This window comes from Lepisosteus oculatus, chromosome 14 (genome assembly GCF_040954835.1).
Source record: "Lepisosteus oculatus isolate fLepOcu1 chromosome 14, fLepOcu1.hap2, whole genome shotgun sequence".
NCBI lineage: Eukaryota > Metazoa > Chordata > Actinopteri > Semionotiformes > Lepisosteidae > Lepisosteus > Lepisosteus oculatus.
In genome coordinates this window covers 10,308,603-10,335,958 of record NC_090709.1, presented here as the reverse complement: position 1 = coordinate 10,335,958, position 27,356 = coordinate 10,308,603, and the positions used below count along the sequence as shown (strand labels likewise).

General features: G+C 40.8%; 6 non-coding genes and 1 pseudogene across 6 annotated transcripts; 3 read left to right on the top strand and 4 right to left on the bottom strand.

Moving 5' to 3' along the window:
- Positions 1-4,767: 4,767 nt before the first annotated feature.
- Positions 4,768-4,886, bottom strand: LOC138216660 (5S ribosomal RNA). Its single transcript, XR_011180372.1, has one exon. It is a non-coding gene; the product is annotated as a 5S ribosomal RNA (ribosomal RNA).
- Positions 4,887-5,423: 537 nt separating this feature from the next.
- Positions 5,424-5,542, bottom strand: LOC138218498 (5S ribosomal RNA; annotated as a pseudogene).
- A 1,505-nt stretch (positions 5,543-7,047) lies between these two features.
- LOC138243578 (U1 spliceosomal RNA) lies at positions 7,048-7,212 on the top strand. Its single transcript, XR_011192233.1, has one exon. It is a non-coding gene; the product is annotated as a U1 spliceosomal RNA (small nuclear RNA).
- Positions 7,213-7,836: 624 nt separating this feature from the next.
- On the bottom strand, positions 7,837-7,955 carry LOC138216234 (5S ribosomal RNA). Its single transcript, XR_011179946.1, has one exon. It is a non-coding gene; the product is annotated as a 5S ribosomal RNA (ribosomal RNA).
- A 2,331-nt stretch (positions 7,956-10,286) lies between these two features.
- On the bottom strand, positions 10,287-10,456 carry LOC138243659 (U1 spliceosomal RNA). The gene has a single exon (XR_011192307.1). It is a non-coding gene; the product is annotated as a U1 spliceosomal RNA (small nuclear RNA).
- Positions 10,457-16,952: 6,496 nt separating this feature from the next.
- Positions 16,953-17,024, top strand: trnaa-ugc (transfer RNA alanine (anticodon UGC)). Its single transcript has one exon. It is a non-coding gene; the product is annotated as a tRNA-Ala (tRNA).
- Positions 17,025-20,002: 2,978 nt separating this feature from the next.
- On the top strand, positions 20,003-20,074 carry trnat-cgu (transfer RNA threonine (anticodon CGU)). The gene has a single exon. It is a non-coding gene; the product is annotated as a tRNA-Thr (tRNA).
- Positions 20,075-27,356: the final 7,282 nt, after the last annotated feature.

The following is a 27,356-nucleotide window of genomic DNA, read 5'->3' as shown; positions in this document are numbered from 1 at the left end:
TAAATTGAGTGTAAGGCAATTTATGCTTCTAAAGTCATGGTCAGCATTTATTATTGTACTGTGCTGTAAACTTGTTCTGTGCCTAGTCACATTATTTTATAGCGTTTTTATAGCGTTATCAAATCCGGTGACGCTGTGTGTTAGTTTCCTGACTCCCATGTCACATGGTCTGTGATTGAAACCTGTGAAACCGGTTTAATTCGTCACAGCCAGCACTCCGGCAGAGAGGGACTCGTAAAGTAGAAGCAGGCGAGATTTCCAGCGAAAGACACCTCCCCCTCCCCCCCCCACCCTCATACGATTCAAATTGTATTACAGCATTGTAATTACACATTGTAATTGTATTACACATTGTACACATGCTTAAAAGAGAAGAGAGAAAATGCAAGCCTTCTTCAGGTGTGAGGGTCTTCTGCTCAGAATGAAATGCTAAAATGTAATGTAGGCTCTGAATGGGTTCAATTATGATTTGGGCTTGATTAAGGTCGCTGCCTTTCATCTAAAACCCTACTTGAATCCTTCTAAACTAAAAATCAGTGTTAGTGAGTTCTAAATAAAGAGGTAGCTAGGTAACAGTGAAACGGGCGGACAGTCTGGGGAGATCGCCCGTTTTCCACGTAAATAGTTCCCTGGTTCCGCACCCCTTGGTGTTTCTCTCTCTCTCTCTCGGGTCACCTGATCATTAGCTCGAAAGATTTCAGTGCTTTGTGTATATTCTAATGGTAGTGGGGGCAGGGTGTGTGGGAACAGGTTTTTGTTGAAATTGCATTTGAGATCTATGTTCTTCACACCTGAAACATTTTCTCTGAAAGCATTTTCTTCGCAGTTTAACCGATCTTGTTACAGCACGTTACAGTTTACTATTATTAACCATATTAATTTTAAGTGCTTAATGCCATTTTTTTGACCATGCACGAATATTCTTAAGTCCATATCTTCACAAGGGAATCAGTGCGAATTGCAATACTAATTAAATTAAAACTACTAACTACTAACTAATACTAGCTAATTAAAACAAACCAGAAACGTGTTGTTCTGTCTAATGACATTACATTAATTTTGTTACGTTATACATTTTAGAAACGTTTCATCCATACAAACACCACAAAACTATTTTCGATTGTATTTCTGAATAGTATGTTACACTTAGTTCACTGTTTTAAAAACATCTAATTAAGAAAGTTAGGTGTTAGCATAAACTATTAGCAATCAATAATATAAGAATTTAGCACTGTAATAAGCTGTTGCACTTTCCCCCGCATCTTGTAAAAATATATTTTCATTGTTCAAATATACATTAAGTCTGACTATCATATAATAAGTTAAATACAAAACTAAAGAAAAAATAGGGTTAAATATAATTCAAAATATTTTGCTAACAATGTTAACTGTTTATGAATAATAAAATGTATTAACTAAGGAGTAGGATGGCACAGTTGTTAGTATGTTTTTTGTTTTGTTTCTTTTTCATAAATACAACAGTTGTACCTGATGTCTCAGTGGCTTTCAAAATTAAATTATGCATGCAAACCTGTGAACTAAAAAGATAACTAAGATATCCATCCATTTATAATGGTGGCAAAGTGGTTAGCATTGCTATCTTGCAGCACTGGGGTCCTAGGTTCAATTCCTGCCATCCTGTGTGTGTGGGGTTTACATGTTCTCTCTGGGTCACATGGTTTTTCTCCATATGTGTGATATGACTCCCTCTCGCACTCCAAAACATACTGGTAAGTTAATTGGTTTATGGGAAAATTGGCCCTGGTGTGTGTGTGTTTGTGTCTGTCTGTCCTGTGATGGACTGGCGCTATGTCCAGGGTGTATTCTGCCTTGTGTCCGTTGCTTACTGGGATAGGCTCCAAATCCTCTGTACTGGATAAAGAGATTAGAAATGGATGGAAGTAAAGGCACTGTGTGGATGGAACTATACACAGTGTTAGAAACCCACTATGAAATGGCAGCATCTCACTGAGAATAAAATATCTCATAGTGCTGGCTTAAGGAAACAGCCTTTCCACTTCTCTTGCACATCAGTATCCATACCTAGTTATTTAAACAAATTGCCTCTAATTATAAACATCTTAATATGCTGGCTCTGTGGATCCGCATCAGCTATGTTTGCCCATTCCTTCAATTCATGTGCATCCAACACACAGTTCAATGCCAGCAACTACACATTATCTAAAATACAATCCTTATTTCAGTATCTATGTAAACATATAGTCTGTTAACTTCATCATCTTCATCAAAAGTATGCCTAACCCCATTAGGAAGTGTTCTTGTTATAAGTGTATTCCTCAGCTTTCCCCAAATTATCTTCTTCTTGCCAACATCTCTAGTCTTTTATCCTGCAATAACTCAGCCAACACTTAAATCTCCAAAAGCTGCTTGTGTTAATTTCTTTAAATCACAAATATCATGTGTAAATACTGGCCATGTAATTCTCTGCATTGTGGAATAATAGTTTATTTTAAAGGGAACTAGAGAAACTAAGAACTAGAGAAATCAAGAAAGGCTTTTTTTCTAGAATTAATAAATGCACATCCTGTTCACTGGGGAAATTAAATCCACACTGAGCAATCTTCAATATGTTCAGAATATGACAGCAAGAATCCTATCAGGGATGCATTATACCTGTTTTCAAGTCCTTGCAATGGTTACCTATCAGATTTCGAGTCAACTTCAAAATCCTTATCCTCCTTATATACTGTCCTACAACTGTTATTATTGATCACCGAATTATTGTACTTGACATGACTTCATTCAGCCTTTCTTGAACGTCTATGACAGGCAGAGAGAGTGCTGTTTCTGGTGCGATCTTTTGCAGCTGACATTTCACTGTTTTAAACGAACAAGAAATTAGATTGCTCATAAATCAGTTATTCTATATAAACACAGCGTAATTGCCCTCCGAAAATCCTCTTTTTCTTGTTCGTTTTAGAGACCTTGATCGAAATTGATTTTAGATGTCAGAAAGGATTTATTTTCTCTGTATTTCCTACATTGCTTTGTGGAGATTTTAACTTTATATCTAACTTTATATCTAGGCTCAGATTTCAACTATAAAACGTACAGTAATTAATAGCAGTAAATACTGATGTTTTGTGCCCTCCTACCACAAAAATATATGTTTTGTAGTTGGGATTAACTTTATTTCGTACGCGTAGCTACTCCGATTCAGACACCGAACAGTTAAAGATGGCGGCAAATCAGACACCCAGAGAGGGGGGGGGCGTCTTCTCGCCTCCATAACTAAAATGCCAAATAGGAGTGGCTTAAGCGACATACACAGTCGTGTAACTGACAGTTTGAGGTAGCCTATCGTGTAAATTTCGCTTTGTTGCTGATAGGTTAAGCTTTTGAAACTCTGCCCCAAAGTCATGTGACTGATTTTTCGCCCTGTTTCGTTGGTTAAACGCAATGATCACAAGCACCACCATGGTAACTGGGATGTGTAGTTTTTAATTCCGTTTGAATTATAACTGTACGTACTGTCTTCATATTTGGCCAGGGCTTTAAAGAGAAGGCACGCCAAAAAATTTCGGTGCCGTCGTCTCCGCTTTAAAGGTACCCCCGTGCTGGAAGAATTTGACCTTGGAACGTTTGCCCAGCGTAGTTATAGTGGACATAAAAACAAGAGTTCGCTGGCATTATATCCTAGAAGACATAGACCGGCGCCAGACCGGTAAATGCTTGATGAACTAGGGATTGGACAGTTTCCAAGTGCTTGTACAATCGATGGAAATCTTCAAATAAATGTGCAAAAGAAATAAACAAAATAATCATTTATTTCTTTATCATATTGGCTAGCTAATGTCCTCTCTTTGCTAGTTAGTGGCTGTGTTTCTGCGTTGGGTAGCAACGGGTGACTGTTCTCAGGCGGAAGATGTAAACAGCTTAATTTTTGTGTTAAATAATTTTTAAAAATTAAAATTCATTCTATACAGCAATCACTTATTTGGGTATCGTTTCATAAAACTTTCATGCTTAAAATGTTTAGGGAGAAATGGAAGACTGGTGTGTATTTTTTCTTTAAACTATCAAGACCAGCCATACACAGTACAGTTTATGTACATACAGTAATGTTTATGTTCCTAAATTAATATCGTTTATGACCTTCAGATGCGTTATGCTCCTCTTCTTTATATGCTCAGCTACTAAAATTTCCCTTTAGTGGTAAAATTCCATATAAATATTCAAAACTAAGTGGATTGAAACGTGCACAGTAAAGACATTAAATGATTAAATCTTTTCACTACCAACCAATGCACCACGAGTGCCCCTGTCGGTCATTTTGGCCAGCCAATCACTTACCGGTTACTGAACCGCGGGTTTTTAACGCTCATTTTGAATGGCTGCATCTGTATTTCACTTCAGCCTTTCACTCTTGCTTCCTTCCAATGAGGACGGAGCTGCGGGAGAAAGGGCGCTATAGAGGATCGCTGTGGAGAGCTGCTGCTGTGCTTTGACATCTGAGCTCTGTGGAAAATAATCTCAATACAATTCTGAAAAACGCGACTCTCCGAACGCCAGCCGAACAAGTCTCCACAGCCGAAGCGCTGTCTATTTTCAGCTGGCGATAAACCTTTCCTCGATCCTTTGCGGACTTGTAAAACTGTTCCTGATCAGAATAAAAAACGCTCACGCTAATACACAAGCACCCGTGTCTCGCCAAAGCTGACAAATAAACAGACGGACAAGCCGCACTGCACGTGTGAACAGGGGAATGAGCGAGCGAGCGGGGATAGGGCGCCTCCTGCGCTTAAAAGCTTACAGCACCTGGTATTCCCAGGCGGTCTCCCATCCAAGTACTAACCAGGCCCATCCCTGTTTAGCTTCCGAGATCAGACGAGATCAGGCGTGCTCAAGGGGGTGTGGTCGTAAGCGAGAGCAAGGCTCGCTGGCACCCTTCTTATTGAGAGGACAGCTCCGTCACCTCTTTTACGACGCTGCTTTTTTTCCCTTGCGTTTTTCTCTTCTTCCCACGTTCTCTCTCTTCACTGCCTTCGTCCCCGCTCTATTTCACTTCAGCCTTTCACTCTTGCTTCCTTCCAATGAGGACGGAGCTGCGGGAGAAAGGGCGCTATAGAGGATCGCTGTGGAGAGCTGCTGCTGTGCTTTGACATCTGGGCTCTGTGGAAAACGATCTCAGTACAATTCTGAAAAACGCGACTCTCCGAACGCCAGCCGAACAAGTCTCCACAGCCGAAGCGCTGTGTCTCTTTTCAGCTGGCGATAAACCTTTCCTCGATCCTTTGCAGACTTGTAAAACTGTTCCTGATCAGAATAAAAAAAGCTTACGCTAATACACAAGCACCCGTGTCTCGCCAAAGCTGACAAATAAACAGACGGACAAGCCGCACTGCACGTGTGAACAGGGGAATGAGCGAGCGAGCGGGGATAGGGCGCCTCCTGCGCTTAAAAGCTTACAGCACCTGGTATTCCCAGACTGTCTACCATCCAAGTACTAACCAGGCCCATCCCTGTTTAGCTTCCGAGATCAGACGAGATCAGGCGTGCTCAAGGGGGTGTGGCCGTAAGCGAGAGCAAGGCTCGCTGGCACCCTTCTTATTGAGAGGACAGCTCCGTCACCTCTTTTACGACGCTGCTTTTTTTCCCTTGCGTTTTTCTCTTCTTCCCACGTTCTCTCTCTTCACTGCCTTCGTCCCCGCTCTATTTCACTTCAGCCTTTCACTCTTGCTTCCTTCCAATGAGGACGGAGCTGCGGGAGAAAGGGCGCTATAGAGGATCGCTGTGGAGAGCTGCTGCTGTGCTTTGACATCTGAGCCCTGTGGAAAACGATCTCAATACAATTCTGAAAAACGCGACTCTCCGAACGCCAGCCGAACAAGTCTCCACAGCCGAAGCGCTGTGTCTCTTTTCAGCTGGCGATAAACCTTTCCTCGATCCTTTGCGGACTTGTTAAACTGTTCATGATCAGAATAAAAAACGCTCACGCTAATACACAAGCACCCGTGTCTCGCCAAAGCTGACAAATAAACAGAAGGACAAGCTGCACTGCACGTGTGAACAGGGGAATGAGCGAGCGAGCGGGGATAGGGCGCCTCCTGCGCTTAAAAGCTTTCTGAATTCTGAGTACGTACGGGATCCTCGGCCTTGCGCTTATAACAAAGTCCAAGTCCCTTTGCAGACAACAGGAGTTGTCACATGATTGTCTCTGAGGATGTGCGACAATGGCCAAGGAGAGCCCCGATCTGAGCTTGCGCTCACTTTTTGACCAAGACACAGATGTGTGCTGATTGGTTGAGAGTTTGGCGGGCATTGGAGACCCACGTGGTATTACCACGCCCTGCCAGTCCCTGATTGGTTGATCAAGGTGAGATATGAGTCACTTACTCTTGACACTTAGGAATGCAGTCCAGATGTCCATTTGGCACTCCCTAGACAGATAGGCGCCAATGGATGACCATTGATCATGATAGCCAGGCTTAGCTAAGTGCATCCCCATCTGGGAGCTCTCCCTTATCAAAAGAAAACATCTTAAATCAGCCTGCATGAATACTTTCTCTGTGGCTGCACCACAGAGATGGAAGGTGAGATGGGGCCTCATTTAGGACAGCATACCACCGCTTAATTCTGTCTTATTAACAAGCATTGCCACTACAACGGCATCTCTCCTGTCAAACTTCCTCCTGACTTGTTTGACAGGATCTGGGCCGTGGTGAACAGTGGGAAAGACGCCCTGTGGAGAGTGAGGAACATGGGGCTGTTCCAAGGCATCAAGGTCCCAGTCAAGGCAGCAGGTAGCCTGGCCCTGTTCATCACCCGAGAGAACTATTACCTCAGAGATCTGTGGAGAGAAAGGAGGGAGGAAGCAGAAAATCTGTGGGAAATAGAGAGCATAGGTCAATATCTCAAGAAACTGTGAAAAACATTATCATGTTTAAGTAAAGAATGTGATTTACACCAGAAAAAAAGAAATTGTTGCTATTTAACTGGTACCGTGTCAAAATGTAATGAGATGTGATCATATATACTGTTTTAAGTATGTATATTAATGTAAAGCTTTCTAATTTGTGATGTCCTGTATTTTTTTGTGAAAAGAAAATAAAGTTCTTAAAAAATCGATTCACCCAGGGCGAGGCTCGGCCATTGCACTCCGGCTGTGCTGACCCCTGCGAATTCCCCAAATGTGGGAATCTCGACTGCATTATTTCTGGTAGTGGGGGACTGCGTTCGCGCTCTCCCCTGATGTGCTTGGTCCAATATCGGATACGGAAGAGTTACGATACCACGTGCTGCGATAGGATCCCAGTTCGAAAGGAGTCGATGCCACTGCTGGTTCTCGGTTTCTTTTAGTTAGAGGTCCGGAGAAGCATTTCAAGCTGGTTACACTACTCCTTCCAGACATTCATTCCCTTTTCAAAGTCAGTCGTTTTGCTGTTGTCTGCATTATTTAGGCTGATTATCGAGGTTAGCCTTTATTTGGTCATGGGGGCCTCGGTACTGTATGCTAATTCTCAAGACAGTTTCACCCGTTTTCTGATTGCTAGGTTCTGTACCAGTGCAGACATGTCAAACAGTGAATGGCTGTACCTCTATTGTATCCGTGTTCAATGAATTAAATCAGTAATAAATGAATATATGTATAGTTATACGATAAACAAGTGGTTTATCGACTCATCTTCATTTGCAGATTTAGAGGCAGCTTCGATATTCGTTTTACAAACTTTTTTTTTTTTTATATGGGTCACACACATGCCATAGCAACAAAACATCTCTAGAGATGAGGCTATAGATCACCTTTCCATCCTCCAGGTTTTCCTCCCAAAGCCTACGGCACCAACGGCGACCCCTGCTGGCCGAGAGAGCAAAAGCTTGCAGCACCTGGTATTCCCAGGAAGTCTCCCATCCCAGTATTAACCAGGCCCAACCCTGCTTAGCTTCCAAGATCAGACGAGATTGGGCACATTCAGGGTGGTGTGGCCGCAAGCGAAAGCCATGGCGCCTAACTCGCTACTTGAAGCTGTGTGTGGCTGGGGCTCTGTGCCCCCCGAGTTGGACTGAAGGATCGTTCGTGTGCAACTCTTTGGAAAGGAGCCTCTTTCCAAATTGCATTGCGTACCTGGATGTTGGCGAATGTGTTCCCTTGTGTTGGCTTGTCCTGCACTGGAGGAGAACAAACAAACTGCACGGAGGAGCACAAGGCAAGTCTTCACAAGACAAAAACCTCCAGTGCACAGCACTCTGAAAACATTTCTGGGCTGTCGCGTGTTTATTTCAGCACATAAAGCACACCAGTCCAACACGTCGGCCGGGTGCGCGGCGACTCCGCCCTCTTGTGGCTTGCGGCGTCAGAGCAAGAGGCTCCTTCTCGCTGCCTTTCCGCTGTGTTGCAGAGCCCCGAGAGGGAACCTGGAGCGCACACTTTGTGGGGGGCGCTCTGCCCCCGGTCTCTTGCGCGAGTACTAAATCTCACGGCGCCAGCCAGCGGCCAGGAGACAAATACAATATCGCGGGACAGGGGGGCCTCGTCATTGATTGTTACATATGAGACGGGGATTAGGAGGAGACCCCGACTGATTGGTAAAGGGGAACACTAAAAGACCGACAAATGACTCGTTCCCACCGGAGCTGAATGTACCGGCATGTGTCGTGTCGTCTACTTCCCCCGCCCCGCTGTGTTTGCTGTATTGTCTTTGAAGCCGGCCCCCGAGACGAGATGGGCTGTTCCTGTGCCCCAATTAACACTTTACAGGTGCCATTCCCCGGCATTGTGGCCATTGTCGGTGGTCACACGCGATAAGATGAGGTGGAGAAGAGCGGGGCATGCCCAGCGCGAGACATTCAAGGAGGGGGCTGTGCGAGGTGTGGTGCGACACGCCGGAGCCCCGACGCTGCTAATGCGGAGCACTTGTTGAACTGGCATTGAAAGGACGTGTGCGCACGGAGCGAGCCTTCCCTGCGGCGGAGCGTGGAAACTTTCTCCCCGCGCTACAGGAGTTGTGTGCGCTGCAGCGGTGCCGAGAGAACAGCACAGAAGACAGCAGGCTCTGGAGAGCGGGTAAGAGATGGAGCCTTGTGGGCAGGCGAGCAGGCCCGTTTTTTGGAAATTGCTGAAATGGCTCCGGTGTTTGTTCGGTGTATGGCAGGTGCACGAAGCGAGCTTGCGTAGCGATCTGCCGGTCTGGTGTTATGCAAATGAGGCCAAATTGCGTCCCGGGAAATGCTGCGAATGTCCATTGGTGACTGCAGATGTGTAGGAAACGGTGCGCTCGTTTTCTCGTTTTGCCCACCCAAATTGAGCAAGGATACAATAAAGGTACAGCCATTCACTGTTTGACGTGTGCACTGGAGGTTTTTGTCTTGTGAAGACTTGCCTTGTGCTCCTCCGAGCAGTTTGTTTGTTCTCCTCCAGTGCGGGACAAGCCAACACAAGGGAGCACATTCGCCAACATCCAGGTACGCAATGCAATTTGGAAAGCAGCTCCTTTCCAAAGAGTTGCACACGAACGATACTTCAGTCAAGCTCGGGGGGCACGGAACCCCAGCCACACACAGCTTCAAGTAGCGAGTCAGGTGCTATTACTTTCGCCTGCGGCCACACCACCCTGAACGTGTCTGATCTCTGAAGCTAAGTAGGGTCAGGCCTGGTTAGTGCCTGCATGGGAGACTGCCTGGGAATACCAGGTGCTGCAAGCTTTTGCTCTCTCGGCCAGCAGGGGTCACCGTTGGTGCCTTAGGCTTTGGGAAGAAAACCTGGAGGATGGAAAGGTGATCTATAGCCTCATTTCTAGAGATGTTTTGTTGCTATGGCATGAGTGTGACCCATATAAAAAAAAACCCATTTGTAAAACGAATATCGAATCTGCCTCTAAATCTGCAAATGAAGATGAGTCGATAAACCACTTGTTTTTCGTATAACTATACATATATTCATTTATTACTGATTTCATTAATTGAGCAGGGATACAATAGAGGTACAGCCATTCACTGTTTGACATGTCTGCTCTGGTACAGAACCTAGCAATCAGAAAACGGGTGAAACTGTCTTGAGAATTAGCATACAGTACCGAGGCCCCCATGACCAAATAAAGGCTAACCTCGATAATCAGCCTAAATAATGCAGACTACAGCAAAACGACTGACTTTGAAAAAGGAATGAATGTCCGGAAGGAGTAGTGCAACGAGCTTGAAATGCTTCTCCGGACCTCTAACTAAAAGAAACCGAGAACCAGCAGTGGAATCGACTCCCTTCGAACTGGGATCGTATCGCAGCTCATGGTGTCGTAACTCTTCCGTATCCGATATTGGACCAAGCACATCAGGGGAGAGCGCGAACGTAGTCCCCCACTACCAGAAATTATGCAGTCGAGATTCCCACATTTGGGGAATTCGCAGGGGTCAGCACAGCCGGAGTGCAATGGCCGAGCCTCGCCCTGGGTGAACCGATTTCGATTTTTATGAACTTTATTTTCTTTTCACAAAAAAATACAGGACATCACAAATTAGAAAGCTTTACATTAATATACATACTTAAAACAGTATATATGATCACATCTCATTACATTTTGACACGGTACCAGTTAAATAGCAACAATTTCTTTTTTTCTGGTTCAAATCACATTCTTTACTTAAACATGATAATGTTTTTCACAGTTTCTTGAGATATTGACCTATGCTCTCTATTTCCCACAGATTTTCTGCTTCGTAGCTTCGTAGCAATATCTGGGACAGACTTCCCCCCTGAGGGTAGCGGCCTGTACATTATTTCCCTTCTGAGTCTTTCCTGCTTCCCACCCCATAGAAATTGAAACATCAATCTCCTCAGCGCCGCCGCAACACGGTGTTGGATTGGGAAGGTAGAAGCCAGAAAATTCAAGACAGGCAAGAGCTCGGCTTTGATGACCAGCACCTTCCCTGTCATGGTGAGGTCTCGGTCCTTCCATTGCATCAGTTTTTTGTTTAAGATTGGCAAATTGTTCTGCCAATTTACTGTTCCTATCTCTTTTCCAAAATACACCCCCAGGACCTTAATTCTCTTCTCTTGCAGCCTGAGATCATGTCCTTCTTTTGGCTCCCTCCAGTTCTGATAAAAAATCTCACTCTTAGATTTGTTAATTTTTGCAGAGGAAGCCAAAGAGAACTGATCACAGCACTGCAGTGCTCTGCTAATTGAGGCATTGTCAGAGAGGAGGAGGGTGACGTCATCCATGTATAGAGACGTCTTTACCTCCGTTTCTTTCACAGCGCCGTGCACCTTTTCATTGCTCTCGCTTTCAGAGCCTCCGCACGGCACACGAAAAAAAATCAATATCAGGACGCGCATTGAAGTGAAAGCAGGAAACATGCACTGTGCAGATCCCTCCACATTAAGAGGTGAGTGGGTCTGTTTGATGCACAAAGAATGCTTTGAAAAGCGTCAAAAGCAAGTCATTCCAAGTTGGTCATTTGTGTTTTCCATTCACATGCGAAATGCTGAAATGATCTCTCGGCTCCTCGGTTTTCATTTCTGCTCCATAAAGGAATCACAGCACGCGTCGGCTTCCAGCATGGTGGGTCGGGATATGATGCCAGGGGTCGGAGAGAGCGATGTCTTCCTCGTTAGTATAGTGGTGATTATCCCCACCTGTCACGCGGGAGACCGGGGTACATCAGGACGCGCATTGAAGTGAAAGCAGGAAGCGCTGCGACATGCACTGTGCACACTAAGAGGTGAGTGGGTCTGTTCATTGGAGTAATTTTTTTTACAGCAGCTGCTTCCGGAAAATTGTGCTTTTTACTTTTTATTTGTACAACAAAAATACATACAATTCAAACAAGAGCACATATAACGTATCAAGAAAATCGCCAGGGGTTCATGCTATAATACAATTACATTTTATGAAACACGATTGCACAAGGTAAATAAGAAAAGGTCCGCACACCCAGTGGGCAGTGATTCGTCGAATATACTATATATCACATCTTTGAAAAAATAAAACATTTCCCTGGGTCAGAGATTAAATAAAACTTCACTCGCACCAAACAAATTTATATTTCTAAATATCACAACATGATCGAATTTAAGTCATTTTAATAACAATGAATAGTCACCTATGCATTGCAATATAAACATTTATATTGATTTAAATCGCGTTTAAATCGCCTTTATTTAAAACCCATAAATAAAGCTGATAGTGTTTAGACTTTTAATTATTTAAAACTGTATTATAGCAGCACAATGCACAATGCAACGTAAATCGCTATCTTTGTCTTCTGCGTAATAATGTTCACCTCTCTGTCCAGCAAATTAACAATAGTAATAATAATGAACTTTATTGTATATGGCGCCTTTAAAGGTGGCTCCTCAAAGCGCTTTACAGGATAAAAACAATAACAACATTACTGTTAGGCTGGGCAAACGATTTTTTTTTTAAAGAAATACAAAATGAGATATAATGATGTGTTCCGGCTTAGACATTAACGAAGAGCATAACAAAGGTCATAAAGGTCATAAACTATATTAATTTTGGAACATCAACATATTATGTAAACTGTATGTTGCTGTTATTGGTATTTTAAAGAAAAAAATACTGTAAAATCCTGGGTTCGGTACAATGATTCAGGCATTCATGTGAAGGACAACAGAGCTTTCACTGGCTCAAAAAGACAAAAAGAATAACGGACACAGCGCGAGCCTGCATTCTCTCCTCAGCCGTCCACACCACACTTTTCCCTGGGTCAGATTTTAAATAAAACTTCACTTGCACCAAACAAATTACCACACACTGAACACTGAACATGTTAACCCAAATATGTCTCACAATACTTTTATGGTACATTACTTTGCTAAAATGTATTTAAAAATAAAAACGATTACAAACGCCAGCAGAGAGAGAGACACACACACAGTTCTTCATTGTCAAAAAGTAATTGTTTTTTACTTTTTCAGCACCCAGACAAACGCAAACGCGTTATTAATGAAATTTTTTTATTCATTCTTAATCAAACTCACAAGTTGTCATCTGCTGTTGAAGCTCTGTGAGACTAGACTCACACATGGCTAGACTTGACTCGGCTCTGGCTTTCCCATCTATACCGATGCACTGCAAGTACAACCCTCCTCTCTGCGGGAGTGCTGGCTGTGACGAATTAAACCTGTTTCACAGGTATTTTCAAAGTAGAAGGGGGCGAGATTTCCAGCAAAAGACACCTCCCCCCCTTCAAAACCCAGTAAGTACAGTACTTACTAGTTAAGAAAGCTAGGCTCCTCAATGAAATCGCTTTAACATGCTAATGCATTGGTGTATTGGAGTAAGTAAAAAGACAAGGGACATTCTTCCTCCCCCTACATTCTCAGAGTAGAATAGAATTTTCCTTTGACAAAACAAGGCTCGCCAGATAATGTGAATCGAAACCTGTTTTTCTAGCTTTTAAAGTCGTGCAATGTATAAGCAGGAACACATCATTATTTCTTACATATGAAAAATACATAATATAGCTCCCAAACAAACACAAACGTGTTTTTAATAAAATGCTTTGTTCACTCATAATCTGACAATTTCAGGAAGACTAAGGAAGGACTAAGGAAATTGTCATCTGTTGTTGAAGCTCTGTGAGCTCGGTGACTTTGAGACCACTTGTTATCCCAGGTTGTTTGAATCGCCACAATTCAGATAGAGAAAAAAGAGCTGACTGACAAGATGTGGCTGTCAATGTTGGATTAAAAAAAACACGTTGCCCGATGTTAGTTGCATTGATTGAAAAATAATCTTAGTTCGAGAGACTGGATAAGTAATTCAAGTGTTTTTTTTTTAACTTCCTGAAAAACAAGTAATAAAACTAAATTCAATTTAAAGGTCTTTATTAACATGACAGATGGGTGCAATCAGTGTTCGGTATTTACTTTGTAATCTGTATTGCTTGGTGATGCCACTTTTAAAGATGATATATAAAATCAAGGCTTTAACTTGCTTTAACTCTGCAAGTCTGAGTTCTTGTGTCCGTCCTATCTGAGACCGAAAGTATTACAATATGTATCTTTATAGCAGGTGGTGTACAGCTTTTTAGTATAGATTACACTTTTCTAAAATGTATTTAAAAAATAAAAACGATTACAATCTAATCTTTCCACGTTTGATCCCAAGATCCCAAGAAAAATAAATCTAAACGGGGAGAAAGCTATGCTGAAAGTTTATTAAGATACTTAGAAGACTACACAGCCCAATTTATGTTGCATTTGTCTGATTGTGAGGCGAAACAGCCCTACACAGCCCTGTCGCAGTACACAAATATAATCATATCGTTATTAATTTCTTTAGATACGCAATTCCATATTATATTAGCAGAAAAGCTTAAAACTGCCACTATTTCACATGTTAAAGACTTCGATGCTTAAAATGTTTAGGGAGAAATCGAATTTTCTTTAAAGTACTGATTCCTGGAATCTGACTGGCTGACAGCCTTCTGAAGTATTTCCATAATATCTGGTATACGGAAAAGAAAGTGTTGAGAAAAAAAGCCTGGATTCTCATGTATCTGATACAAGTATCTTTTAATACAGTCTTTGATGTGCTCTTGAGGATCCTTGTGATATTTTGAGCCCTGGTTGAATGATAAGTGTTGCAGTTTAAATAATTTTCGTAGTTAGAAATTATGAAACGCTCTGTTAAAAGCAAGGGAGTTTTTATGTCCGTTGCAGTAAAAGAAAATGCCTGACAAAGTAGGGCTTGGACAGATTCCAAGTGCTTGTACAAATGTGCTTAAGAAATTATCCACGAAATGCTGTGGTGTTTGTCAAAGAAAAAACTAAAAGTATTTTCGTTTAAAATGACGGTTAGAAAGAATGTGGACCAGCATAATACTTTGAGTTTACAGCTTGTCCAAAGTCATTCATTATTAATACTATTTGTAATATCTTCGGTAAAGGCTTTGATGCATAAATATTTCTGATAAAGGTAGGTTGTGTACTTTTGTCCAACTTTTGTCCAAGCTCAAATGCTGTACATGAGAGGTTCCAGCATGACCTCAAATGACGCGATACACTGCGTGATACTGCATGATACTGCGTTTTAATGTGACACGCCCACCGGGGTATACCACGAAATACCCCACCCATTTTGGCTGCATCTGTGTATACGTCGCTGCGACGTATTATCAACATCTAATTGCAACCGTAAAATCGACAACATTAATAAAGGCATATATAACGTCGAAAACACATCTAACACAGTGCCTGAGGCTTTTTACTGTATATATCGTGGGTGCTGCAACTAGGAGTATACAGCCATCTGCACAGTGTACGAAGTAAATTATTTACGTAGTAATTAATTAATTTACTATATTTATTACTGTATTTTCTATATTTATTACTATATGTACTATATTTATTTTACACGTGTAAATAAATTAATGTTTGGCCATTGACAAAGTACAAGTATTTTTTAATTACAAGTTAAGTAAATCCTTTTGCCCAAAACTGAAGGGGCGACACTCCTCCCTCCCCCCGTGACACCAGGCCTGTCCCCATCCTATTCCATAATGTCATTATATATAATACCTTACAACAGTGACCGTTTCCTTACTAACTGCATGCGTTAAAATTGCACATCAGCTCATAGTAGGGGGCACATAGCTGCGATGTATTATCAATGTTAAATTTCAACCATAATATCGACAACATTAATAAACGCATACGTTGTGGTATATTTTCCGGTTATATACCACAATGCATTGCTAGTATTCGTTGGTCACCATTTTGGACACGTTTTTCAATCGTAGAAGAAATCCGCAAATATCTCAGCAATCCTCTTTTGACGAGTAAGTATAAATAATTATAATAATACTATCTGAATACATACAGATCTTACTTAATATTATTTTGATTAAAATAGTACGTTAATAAGCAAAAAATGGCACATAAAAATAGTGTGAAGGGGAAGATGACACAAAATCGTTTTGCCGTTTCTCTAATTATTCTTATTCTATGTTGTACTTTCAAACTTTGGGTACTCTTTAATTAGGACAGACTTTATTGCTCAACTGCTATGATGCAAGCCAAATTTTATACGTTTATTATAGCTTTGAGCTTAGTTAACCTTAATGGTTCATTTTTGAGATTATACTAAAGAAGATATTAATCATCATTTATTTGGGTAGTAATATTATATAATTTTCTCCTAGCTGCGGTGCTGAAGTCCCACCCTACCTTTAAAGAAATAAAGGAACACACAATGTGTTACTTAAAGAATGCATATGCAAGGCAGGGGGCCAGGAGATCTGGACACTGAAAATAATAGGTTTCTGGTTCTAACTGTTAGGACAATTAGACAGGGTTTGCAAATGGTGGACAAAAATCGTCTTAACTTTCATTGTAATATTTTTTTTCTTGGAAATATAGAAGTTGTACATTTTAAAATCTGTATTGTAATGTATAATAGGCCTCTACCCATATACGTATAATAGTCCTCTAAAATTATCCGTATAATAGACTTCTAACCATATACGTATAATAGACCTCTAAAGTTATCCGTATAATAGACCTCTAACCATATACGTATAATAGTCCTCTAAAGTTATCCTGAACTCCAATCATATATGTATAATAGTGCTCTAAATTTATCCGTATAATAGAACTCCAACCATTTATGTATAATGAACACCTTATCATAGACGTATAACAATAGACATATATTAGAATTTCAATCTAGACGAATTGCGGACCACATTTAGACGTCTAAGGTATGCGTTTAATAGACGTATATTATACGTCTTTTGCCCACTGGGCCGTCATCCATGTGACTGGATATAAAAATAACTGATTCATTTTTAACCGGTCTCTGGAAGCTTAGATGTGACTATTTTTCCTTCCTTATTTCTTCATTCCCATGAATTTACTCTGTATTAGAGGAAACGCGAAAGTGGGAAACTGCAGACATTCTTCGTGAGTGGTGGATTGTGGTCAGTGAGCATCTGCACATCTCTAAGTCAGTTCCACAAGCTGTTCTGTTGGGGATGTAGCTCAATGGTAGAGTGCATGCTTTGCATGTATGAGGTCCTGTGTTCAATCCCTGGCATCTCCAAGTGTTTCATATTACTGTGCTCACATCGCAATCTTCTGTTGTGTGAGAACTCCTTGTCTGTGTTTATAGACAGCTAGGTTTACACAATTAAATTTAGACACACTCGAAGTGCTACAGTGTTCTCTCCTGTTTTAAATGTAACTCCAAAACATTTTGTTCTGTTCTTCACACTTGTCATGGCTTTTGCAGAAAACACCCTTTGAATTTCTTGAGAGATCATTCAGCGAGTGAGTCCTTCCTCTGGACTCCGCACTAAGCTGAAAGCTGCACAAACTCCTCATTGCATGTCCTGTACTCTTACAAGCGCTCTCGTGTAGATGTGGAGCACAGTTATAAGGACACTTTGAACTTTTTCCGTTTGAAACGGAAAATGCAAATGATCATGAAAAGTATTGATCGTATAAAATATCCATGGTACAACTCGAGAAAGAACTGAAGGACTACACAACAACTTTTGATGATTACAAGTTACTTTAAGAAATACAACCATCCGCACATGGGCTTGGATCCTGAACGCTTAAGTTGAAAGAGCAAAAGCGAAGGATGACCTGTAAACTCTCTTCATTGTCTTAAAGTTTATAAAATAAAACAATATCTTACTTTCTTAATAATTTCTTACTGTTTATAGACGATTTATTGAATTTTTGCAAAATCTCATTTACAAACTTTTTTCTGTTAAATTGTTATTCACATACTCGAATGTAGATAAACGTTATTGTCTTCCGGGTGTGTGCCCATTTCTCAAAAAAAATATTTGTTAGTCTGTTGGGAGGCTGCACAAGGTGTTTAGAGATAGAACATCTGAAAGACAAGCTTTCTAAGCTTAACATCAAGGCAGTTTTCTCAACAGAAATGCTCTTTGGCACTTTCAGCTTTACTTTGGGAACATTGCCGAGATCACTTCTGAGCCAATGCACGTGATAGTGTGCCGGCAAGTACATTTAATATTGGCTGTGTTAGCGAGCTGCTTTTCCCTTTGAAACTTTTACTTCTTCATGCTGAATCATTGGCAGGGGTAAAGCTAATTAAATCTTTTCGCATAGCGCTCCATCAGAAAATACTTTCTCCTTGGTCAAAACGGGCACAGAAAGTTTTATAAGGGCAGCCTGTTTTGCACCGTCTAAATAACCGACAGTATGCGAATAAGCTTTTTAATAACAGTATTTACAATATAACCCATGTTCAAAAATGCTTTTAGCTTCTTTTAGTCTAAGAAACAGGGGTGTTTTAGCGGATTGTGGTCTTCAATTAGTAAACGCTGAAGTGTTTCCCCGCTTGTGAACAGATCTGGCTCCATTTAAACAGAATCCTGCTCAGCTCCTCCTTTCACTGCAACTTTTGAATTGAGCCCAAAGCGATAAGCAAGCTGAAATATCAAAGCTCATTAGGTACTAGAGATCATGGTATGTTATCAGGTAAATGCAGTCCCATGTATCCTCCGTAATTTCGAGTAAATACCAAAACACACCATCCATGACCCACAGCGGGAATAAGCAGGACTTGGTTGTTCAGAGCGTGAGGCAACTATCGCCAAGAGGGGGGTTTGATCCTCGCTCTCGCTACTATTTGAAATGCCAAAGACGCGTAATAGAGATTTTTGCAGATGTTTTTTTATGCTCCACTATACATTACAATAATGAAAACAAATCAATTAGAAATATGCAATACAACGTCGGTTCCCGAAAATAAAATCTGTTTTACACAGACATCATTGCTTTTGAGATAATCCAGATTGTGAAGACAACTGCCCCCTAGCTCTGGAAAATATTACTCAAAGGTTGGAAAGTACAACACGTTTGTACGTTTGACGTTTACAACATGTAACATGGCACTTCTCCAGCAAAGCAACTCAGGTTGGTGAACTACTGGTGTATTCAATACACCTCCATTCATCCATCACTTGTCAGGATGGTTGAGTGTTCTAAAGCACCATTCAAAGCGTTTTACAGGTAATGGGGACTCCCCTCCACCACCACCAAAGCACCATGATCAAAGACTTGTGTTTTTCTAGCTCTCACGGGTATTCTTGTCTCCAGATCGAGGTGTGGGTTCAAATCCCACTCCTACCAGTTGCTTGTCAGGATGGTTGAGTGTTCTAACGCACCCTGATTAAGGACTTCTGTTTTTCTAGCTCTCATGGGTATTCTTGTCTCTAGATCGAGGTTTTGGTTCAAATCCCACTCCTACCAGCTACTCTTTTTCCCTGTTACATTTTCCCATCTTGATGTGCTTGCTGACAATGACAGGAGGAGGAAAATGGAGAAACTGCTTAGCAGACACATGATGGGCAGGAAGATTCATGAACTATTAGATGTGATTAGCAGAAAGTCAACTATAAATAGACTTTGTGCATTAAGAACTGTTTGTGTTGCCTGTAATCTAGGTAAGATTTTCGGTAAGGTATGCATTCAAATGTGAAAGACTATAATAATATAAAACCAGGAGAAGACTTATTAAAACATACTGTTTTCCTTGCGGTTTCTAATGTATTTTATTAAATGGGGGCTTTGTGAAATCAACTTTTAGCCTCTTGGAATGCAGTCACTCTCCCCGGTCTAAATACCATTATGTAAAATTAGGAAGCAGCAGTATTTTGATAAAGTGCGGTGTTCCTTTATCACAGTAACACAACAGTAAACAGTAAACGCTCAGGTGTTTATAATTACTCGGGAGCAGATCACCCTCAATCTAGAAAAAACCTTTCACAGCGATATTTGAATCGAGCCCCATAGCGTTAAGAAAGCTAAATTACACAAAGCTCATATGACATTGGGAGTCACTGTACCCTATCACGTCCTGCTTGCACTGTCCTACTAAAAGATTAGAGGGATCAGAAAGGACACAAACAACCCATGAATCAACGATTTTGAACTTAAGGGTCGCAAGCTCTACCGACTGCGCCTCTTGTTCCTCTATTACAACAGTAAAATTACTAGGGTTGATTCAACATATAGTAAGCTGACCCCGCTCCCAGCGACGGCACGGTGGCCAAGTGGTAAGGCGTCGGTCTCGTAAACCGAAGATCGCGGGTCCGAATCCCGTCTGCGCCTCTTTCATTCACCGCCACGTTCCTTTATCTAAGTCTACAAGTAACATGGAAACGTCTCCTCTTGTTACTCTTTCTGTGGAAGCGCACAGTTTCCTGTTAAAGTGAAATCTCTTTTTTTTCATGTGGAAAACTAGCACAAGCAAATGTAAAGTTCAGAGCAGCGCTCAATAAAAACGATCAGAAACCGAAAGCGCGAATTATGCAGATCAGTACATTCCCATACCAGTTGTTCTGCAGAAGAAATAAAAATAGCCGAACTCAAAGACGTTGTATTGCATATTTCTAATTGGTTTATTTTCCTGATTGCAATGTATTGTGAAGCATAAAAGCCAGCTGCATCAATCTCTATTACGCGTCATTTCTAAAGGCGTTTCAAATAGCAGCCAGTGCAGTTTTAACGCTTTTGGAGCATGTATTACATTGTAAATAATCTTATTTAAATAAGTTTAAATTCGCACACTATTTACACAGCGCAAACCTGTCTGACCTCATACAACTTTCTGTGCCCGCTGAGTAGATCTTAAAGCAGCTGCAGCCAAAGTACCCGTAATGGCAACACAGTGCTTTGAGTTCGGCTTTTCTTATTTCTTCTGCAGAACCACCGGCATCGGAATATACTGATCCGCATAAGAAGCGCTTTCGGCTTTGATGGTTTTTATTGAGCGCTGCTCTTAACTTTACATTTGCTCAGGCTAGTTTTCCCCATGAAAAAAATACATTTCCCAAATTACACGATTTCACTTTTTTTCCTATCAACAAGTAGAAATAAATAAAACATATAATGCAATATAAGAGCCACAGACAGGATGCCTGGTGGTCTAAGGCGTTGCATTGAGGTCGCAGTTTCCCCTGGAGACGTTTGTTCAAATCGTACTTCCGACAAAGAGCCTCTCTCGTTAGAGTAGAAACGACAGAATCTCTAAGTAGAAAACATTTCCACAACATCTCGCATTTCACGTGTTTAATGTTATTTGTCTTAGTGGCTGTTTCGGTGAATGATGGCTCTCTTTTCTTGCAGGGTGACGGCAAACTTCTTCAGAGAGGGAGTCTCCCACGCACGGCTTTTCTTTATCAGGACCGAAGGTAACAGAGACAGACTTCAAACTCAAATGAATTACTTCTTGAGCATTTATGACCGGTAAAAAGCTGAGAGCAGAAGAAAACGTAATTGGAAATGAAGAAATGTCTGCTGACAGTAATCAGAGCTCACGCTCAACTGCGGACAACCGCTCCTTGTTAGTACAGTGTTGAGTACCCCCGCTTGTCGCGCGGAAGACCGGGGTAAGTTTCGGTGACAGGGTGCTGGTTTAATTTTTTAACAACCTGACTTCAGTTAAAAACTGTGTACTATTTACTAAGTTTCAGACTACTTATTGCGGTAGAATATGGAGATCATATCTAGCTCTGAGCTCAACTGCAACAAGAAGTCGTGCTTAACAAAGTCAGAGCCCAGCTGAACGTGTGCTCAGTGTAGTGCCCAGGACTCAGGAGCATTGTTGTGGTTCTAATTAGCACGAACTGCAGGGGCTCTGAATCAGAGCATTTCAATTTATCTGTTCAGTAAATTAAAATGCAAGACACCTTAAAATGGGATTATTACTTTGTCTCTGTCCCGTTTGTATATAATCGAATGTTTAAAAGATACCAGTAAGGACACACAACTACTAATGGGATACTTTTTGGAAATAATCCCAAAACAAGCACGTGCGGCAGCTGGTAAACCCCTGTAATAATATTTGCAGTGACAAAACACTTTGAAGATATGCAATCTATTTAAATATGGATTTACTAAATTTCAGTTCTCCGGCATAACTGAACTCTCACTGTCGCATACTAAAGGCTTTACATGCATTAGCTGTGATACAGATTCTAATAAACACAGAATGAAACTTAGTTTTGTTCCTCATGGTGATCCTCTTGTAGATCCAAATGAAATGTTTAATATGATCCCCCAAGAAAAAAAAGGAGTCCATTTCTGAATAATTGATACCCCATCAAACATTTTTTAATATCCCTGCAAGTTTATACAGAGAATGCTGGTTCGCGGCTTAAATTCAAATTAAAAAAAAGGAAACGAGTTGGAAACTATGTCAATCTGGGATTTAAATCACCCAGAATATTTCACTACATTGGGCAGTATGTGACAGAGAGCAGCTCCTGACATCCTGACATCCCTTTGATAGATCAGTTAGTAAAGTGGAGGACTGTAGTGGGTAATAGCAGGGAATCCTTAGGTTGCTGGTTCAATTCCGGCTCAAAGGATGGCACCTTTTGTGTACTTTGTTTAATCAAAAAGTTAAAATAGTGAATCTGTTTCATTCATGCGTTGAACAAAAGCTCAATAAACGACGAAGCAGAGGCTCCTGTTCTGAATTCACCTCACGTCTGATTGTCTTGTTTTGGTCAAGATCTGATCTTTGAATTAAGGGACTACACTGTCTGCTTTTTAATTAAAAAATACATACAAATGTCAAGTTTTTTGTAGATATAAAGGTGTTCTCTGTTTTCAAAGGATAGCTACTTAATTGGCTTTATGATTTGGTATTGATTTTGTATTGTTGTATTATTAAGTTTGTGCTTTCTGTGTTTTTATCGTATTGTGAACTACTTTTTTAAACAAATGCTTACAAAGGCAGACACGGCACACATCTGTTTATACCAGCGGTGAATTGTACATTTTTATTAAGTACAATCTACTGTGCACTTTTGGGAGTATAACAGGTTCGATATAAAGTGGCAAAAATATAAAAGGGAAAAATACCCCAGACTGCGTGTAAAGGCTTCGTTGTGACTGTTGTTTTATTTTTAGATAAAGATGGCGTACTGTGCACAAAATGTTGCAGAAACACAATCTTATATTTTAATAACTATTATTTTAATAATTTGATAAGTATGAGGTCCCGGATCTCGGCTTTACGTCTCAGCCGAAGGACGGCACCTGTTTACAGTTTAGTGTCCCCGTCATAATACTGGGGCATTAGAACCAACACAGACCCGCCCAGTGACAGAAACCAGACAGTATCGTGTGTCGGGCTCGGCTGCGAGCAGGACAATGACGTCACGGGGACAAAGTAGAGAAAATCAAAACGGTTCTATAAAAGACCTGTGTCAGCTGTCGGTTCACAGTCTGGACTCTAAATCCACCGATCCGATTTCAAATCTCTCTAACACCTGAGCTACGGCTTCTTTCGAGTAGTTATTCAGGAGAACATTATGTTAATCATATAGATGAAGCGTTTAATATATTCAGGTGGGTAGCTACGTCAGCATTCGTATCTGCAAAGGAACAAGTAATACTGTAGGTTTATTCCACGCTGAAAAGAGAAGAGAGAAAACAAACCTGAAGAAGGTTTCACAGCTATGTTTTCTCTCTTCTCTTTTCAGCATGGAATAAACCTATTCCCAGTGGGCAGTGATTCGTCGAATATACGTATATATATATATCGTCGAATATACGTATATTCAACGTATAATATACGAATATACGTATAATCAACGTCGAATTGCAACTGTAAAATCGACGACATTAATAAACGCATATATAATGTTGAAAACACATCTAACACAGTGCCTGAGGCTTTTTACTGTATATATCGTGTGTGCCGAAACTAGGAGTATACGGCACTCTGCACAGTGTACGAAGTAAATTATTTTCGCAGTAATTAATTAATTTATTATATTTATTACTATATTTAGTATACACGTGTAAATAAATTAATTACTGCGAAAATAATTTACTTCGTACACTGTGCAGAGTGCCGTATACTCCTAGTTTTAAAACTGACAAAAATGTAGAAAACACGTTTCTCACTTAGAAATTTAAGATGGGGGTGGGGTATTACTAGTAGCGGCACTGAACTCACCATGGTGCAATTCATTTACGTGACGGGCTAGTGGTTTAATGGATAACGCGTCTTATTTCGGTTTACAAGATTATCGATTCGACTTCTTCCGGGGTTGTGTGATTTAAATCAGGCTCCTCAGAAATAGATGTCCGGTATGTAAATGAACTGCACCTGAAAGCAAACGTTGGGTCTGGGTTCCTTTCTTTCCTGCATGAAATAGCAAATCATTACAAAAAAAGACACCAACTAATGTCCAATAGCGTTAGTCATTTAAGTAAACATGAATATACTGTAAGGTCTTGGTACATAGGAGTGGATTTCAACCACAATTAAAAAAGGGGCGAATTATAATTACAGGCTTCAGACACGTTTTCATACAAAAGTGACCAAACACTCCCTAACTTTCAGGTTTGCTTGAACCTGTAACAAAAACATGGTCTGAAACTTCCATTCTCTGATGTTACTGTCTCTAAAGTCGGACATGATGTTACGCAGATGGGCAGTTTTCTCTCGTCGAGTTCAAGATTATTCGCTGCATAAGCTCCTTATTGCGTGTTCTGTACTGCTCTGTTATTTTGTTCAGATTACCTAAGTGGTGTACAGATAAAACCCAACCGCGTGGTGTAATTTCTGGGTTCGGGACCAGCAGCACCTCAGCTGACCTCAACATGACTTGAACTCACAACTTTCTGATCTGAAGTTAGACATGCTACCATTGCGCCACGAGGTCACACATTAATTCCCCCAAAGAGAAAAATCAGCGTCCCTGAAAAATATTTTTTTCATTCTCTTCCGTGAGGAGCGCCGCTCTTCAAAAGAGGGTCTCTTCTTCCCAGACCACAGATTATTCTTTCCGCCCGTCTCTCTCACAGAGAGCAGACACACCGTCTCCACTGATGTGTTTACTACATCTATAGATCTGACCCCCTACAGCCCCTTTATACAGCCCCGATATTCGATATTCCCCGATAAAGAACAAAAAATATTCCTGGATAGGATATTTACCACCAGCCTCGTGAACATCTCATCTTGACCTCTTCCAGGAGGAGCACAATTAACACAGAATCCTCTCTCCATTTAGCAAATAACACAAAACACTGTTTACCTGTCAAGACAGAAAACCAGGCTGCTCCAGGTGAGGCTTAAACTCACAACCTCGGCATGACTCCACTGATGATGTCATTTTACATGGCCTGAACCAGGAAAGAGTTTGGAAGTCAAGAAGTTATGGTGTTGTTTTAATACTTGCCTACTCATTTAATTTTTCGGTCAAATCTTTTATTTGCGAGTTCTTTCAATTGATGTTAATCCTTGTCCCGATGCACGATTCTGGGCCATGGTGCATCTTGAATAATGTTCTTATAGGCTTCAGTTTGGAAAAGTGCGCTCTTCAGAAGCTACCGAAACCGGTAATTGTTATGTAACACTTAATGCAAAAGCAACGTTCGGGTTTGAAAAAGAATATTACTTGCTATGAATACAAACACTGTTACAGGAGGCGTGATAGGGCTATTTTAACTTAGATCATCAATTCATCTTACATTTCTTCTCCATCTATATCAACAGTGTAATCGCTACTGAGCGCTAAAGGCAGGTCCTGGCAATACAATCTTCTTTAGAAAACATTTTAAAAACTATTTCCACTACCATCTGTAAAGTAAAAGATACCGATTGCACACAACTAATAAAATATTTTTTCCAGGGACGTTGTAGCTAGATGCAAATTACAATCGAAAATGCATCAGCTTTAAAATTTTCTTTTGGATCCAGAGGACGATCAGCATGAGCCATCAAAGAGCCTGTAGCTACAAGAAGGTTAAAAGCACACAAGTGATCTGTCTTTGGTCAAAGGAATTGCTGGAGCAGTAGGACGCAGAGCAATATCTAGCAGCTGTAGACGATGTTCGGAGAAGAGATAATTCTGTTTTCAGCACAGGGAGTGAGAATGAGCTCAGTCCGGCCTCCAGCAGAATCCATTCTGGTTTGGTTTCTGTCAGACTGTGTGTCTGAGGCTCTTTGGATCGCAACGTGAAAAAAAAAAAAAAAAAAACATTTGCTCACATCTTGTGATTTCCGAGAGAGGAAGAGAAGATATCACTTTAAAAAAAATCAGAACTGAAGATTTGGATCCTGGACCTCATACTTGTCAAATGATTAAAATAATAATTATGAAAATATCAGGTTGTGTTTCTGCAACATATCGTGCACAGTACGCCATTTTTTTCTAAAAATACAGTAGATTGTACTTAATAAAAATGTACAATTCACCGCTGGTATAAACAGATGTGTGCTGTGTTTGCCTTTGTAAGCATTTGTTTAAAAAAGTAGTTCACAATACGATGGAAAACACAGAAAGCACAAACTTAATAATATAACGATACAAAATCAATACCAAATCATAAAGCCAATTAAGTACCTATCCTTTGAAAACAGTGACATTTGTATCTACTTTTGAATTACAAATCAGACAGAGTAGTCCCTTAATTCAAAGATCAGATCTTGGCCTAAACAAGACAATCAGATGTTAGCTGAATTCGGAACAAGAGCCTCTGCTTCATCGTTTATTGAGCTTTTGATCAACGTCTGAGTGAAAAAGATTCGCTATTTTAACTCTTTGATTAAAGTTCACAAAAAGCACCTTCCTTCCAGCTGGAGTCAAAACAGCGACTTAAGGATTCCTTACTGTTCCCACTACAGTTTTCCGCTCTACCAACTGAGCTGTCAATGGATCTAAAGAACTCCACTCTGGCACATACTACCCAAAGTAGTGAAATATTCTGGGTGATTAAATTCCAGTTCGACATCAAGTTTCCAACTTGTTTCCTTAGTCTTGGTTACCTTGAATTTAAGCCACAAACCAGGATTCTACTTTATAAACTTCCGGGGATGTTACAAAATGTTTGATGGGGCATCAATCATTACAGGTGGAAATTCACTCCTTTTTTTTTCTTGAGGCATCATATTAAACATTTCATTTGGATCGAGAAGAGGATCACCATGAGAAACAGAACAAACTGTTTGATTCCGTCTTTATTGGGGAGCTGTATCACAGCTAATGCATGTAAAGCCTTCAGTATGCGATAGTGAGAGTTCAGTTATGCCAGGGAGTGGGAGTGAAGTGAACTGAACTGAAATTTAGTAAATTCATATTTAAAGTGCAAATCATCAAAGTGTTCTGTCACTTAAAACTTATTACAACACTACCAAGAGTGGGGATTGAACCCACATGGACACTGTGCCCTGTCACAGAAACATACCCTGGTCTCCCGCGCAACAAGCAGGGGTACTCAGCACTACACTAACAAGGAGCGCTTGTCCGGTGCTCTGTTTACGGTCAGCAGTCATTTCCTCTTTTCCAAAGACATTTTCGCCTGCTCTCAGTAATTAATGTCGGTTTGAAGTCTGTTCCTTTTGTCTCCGCTCTTGACGAAGAGCAGC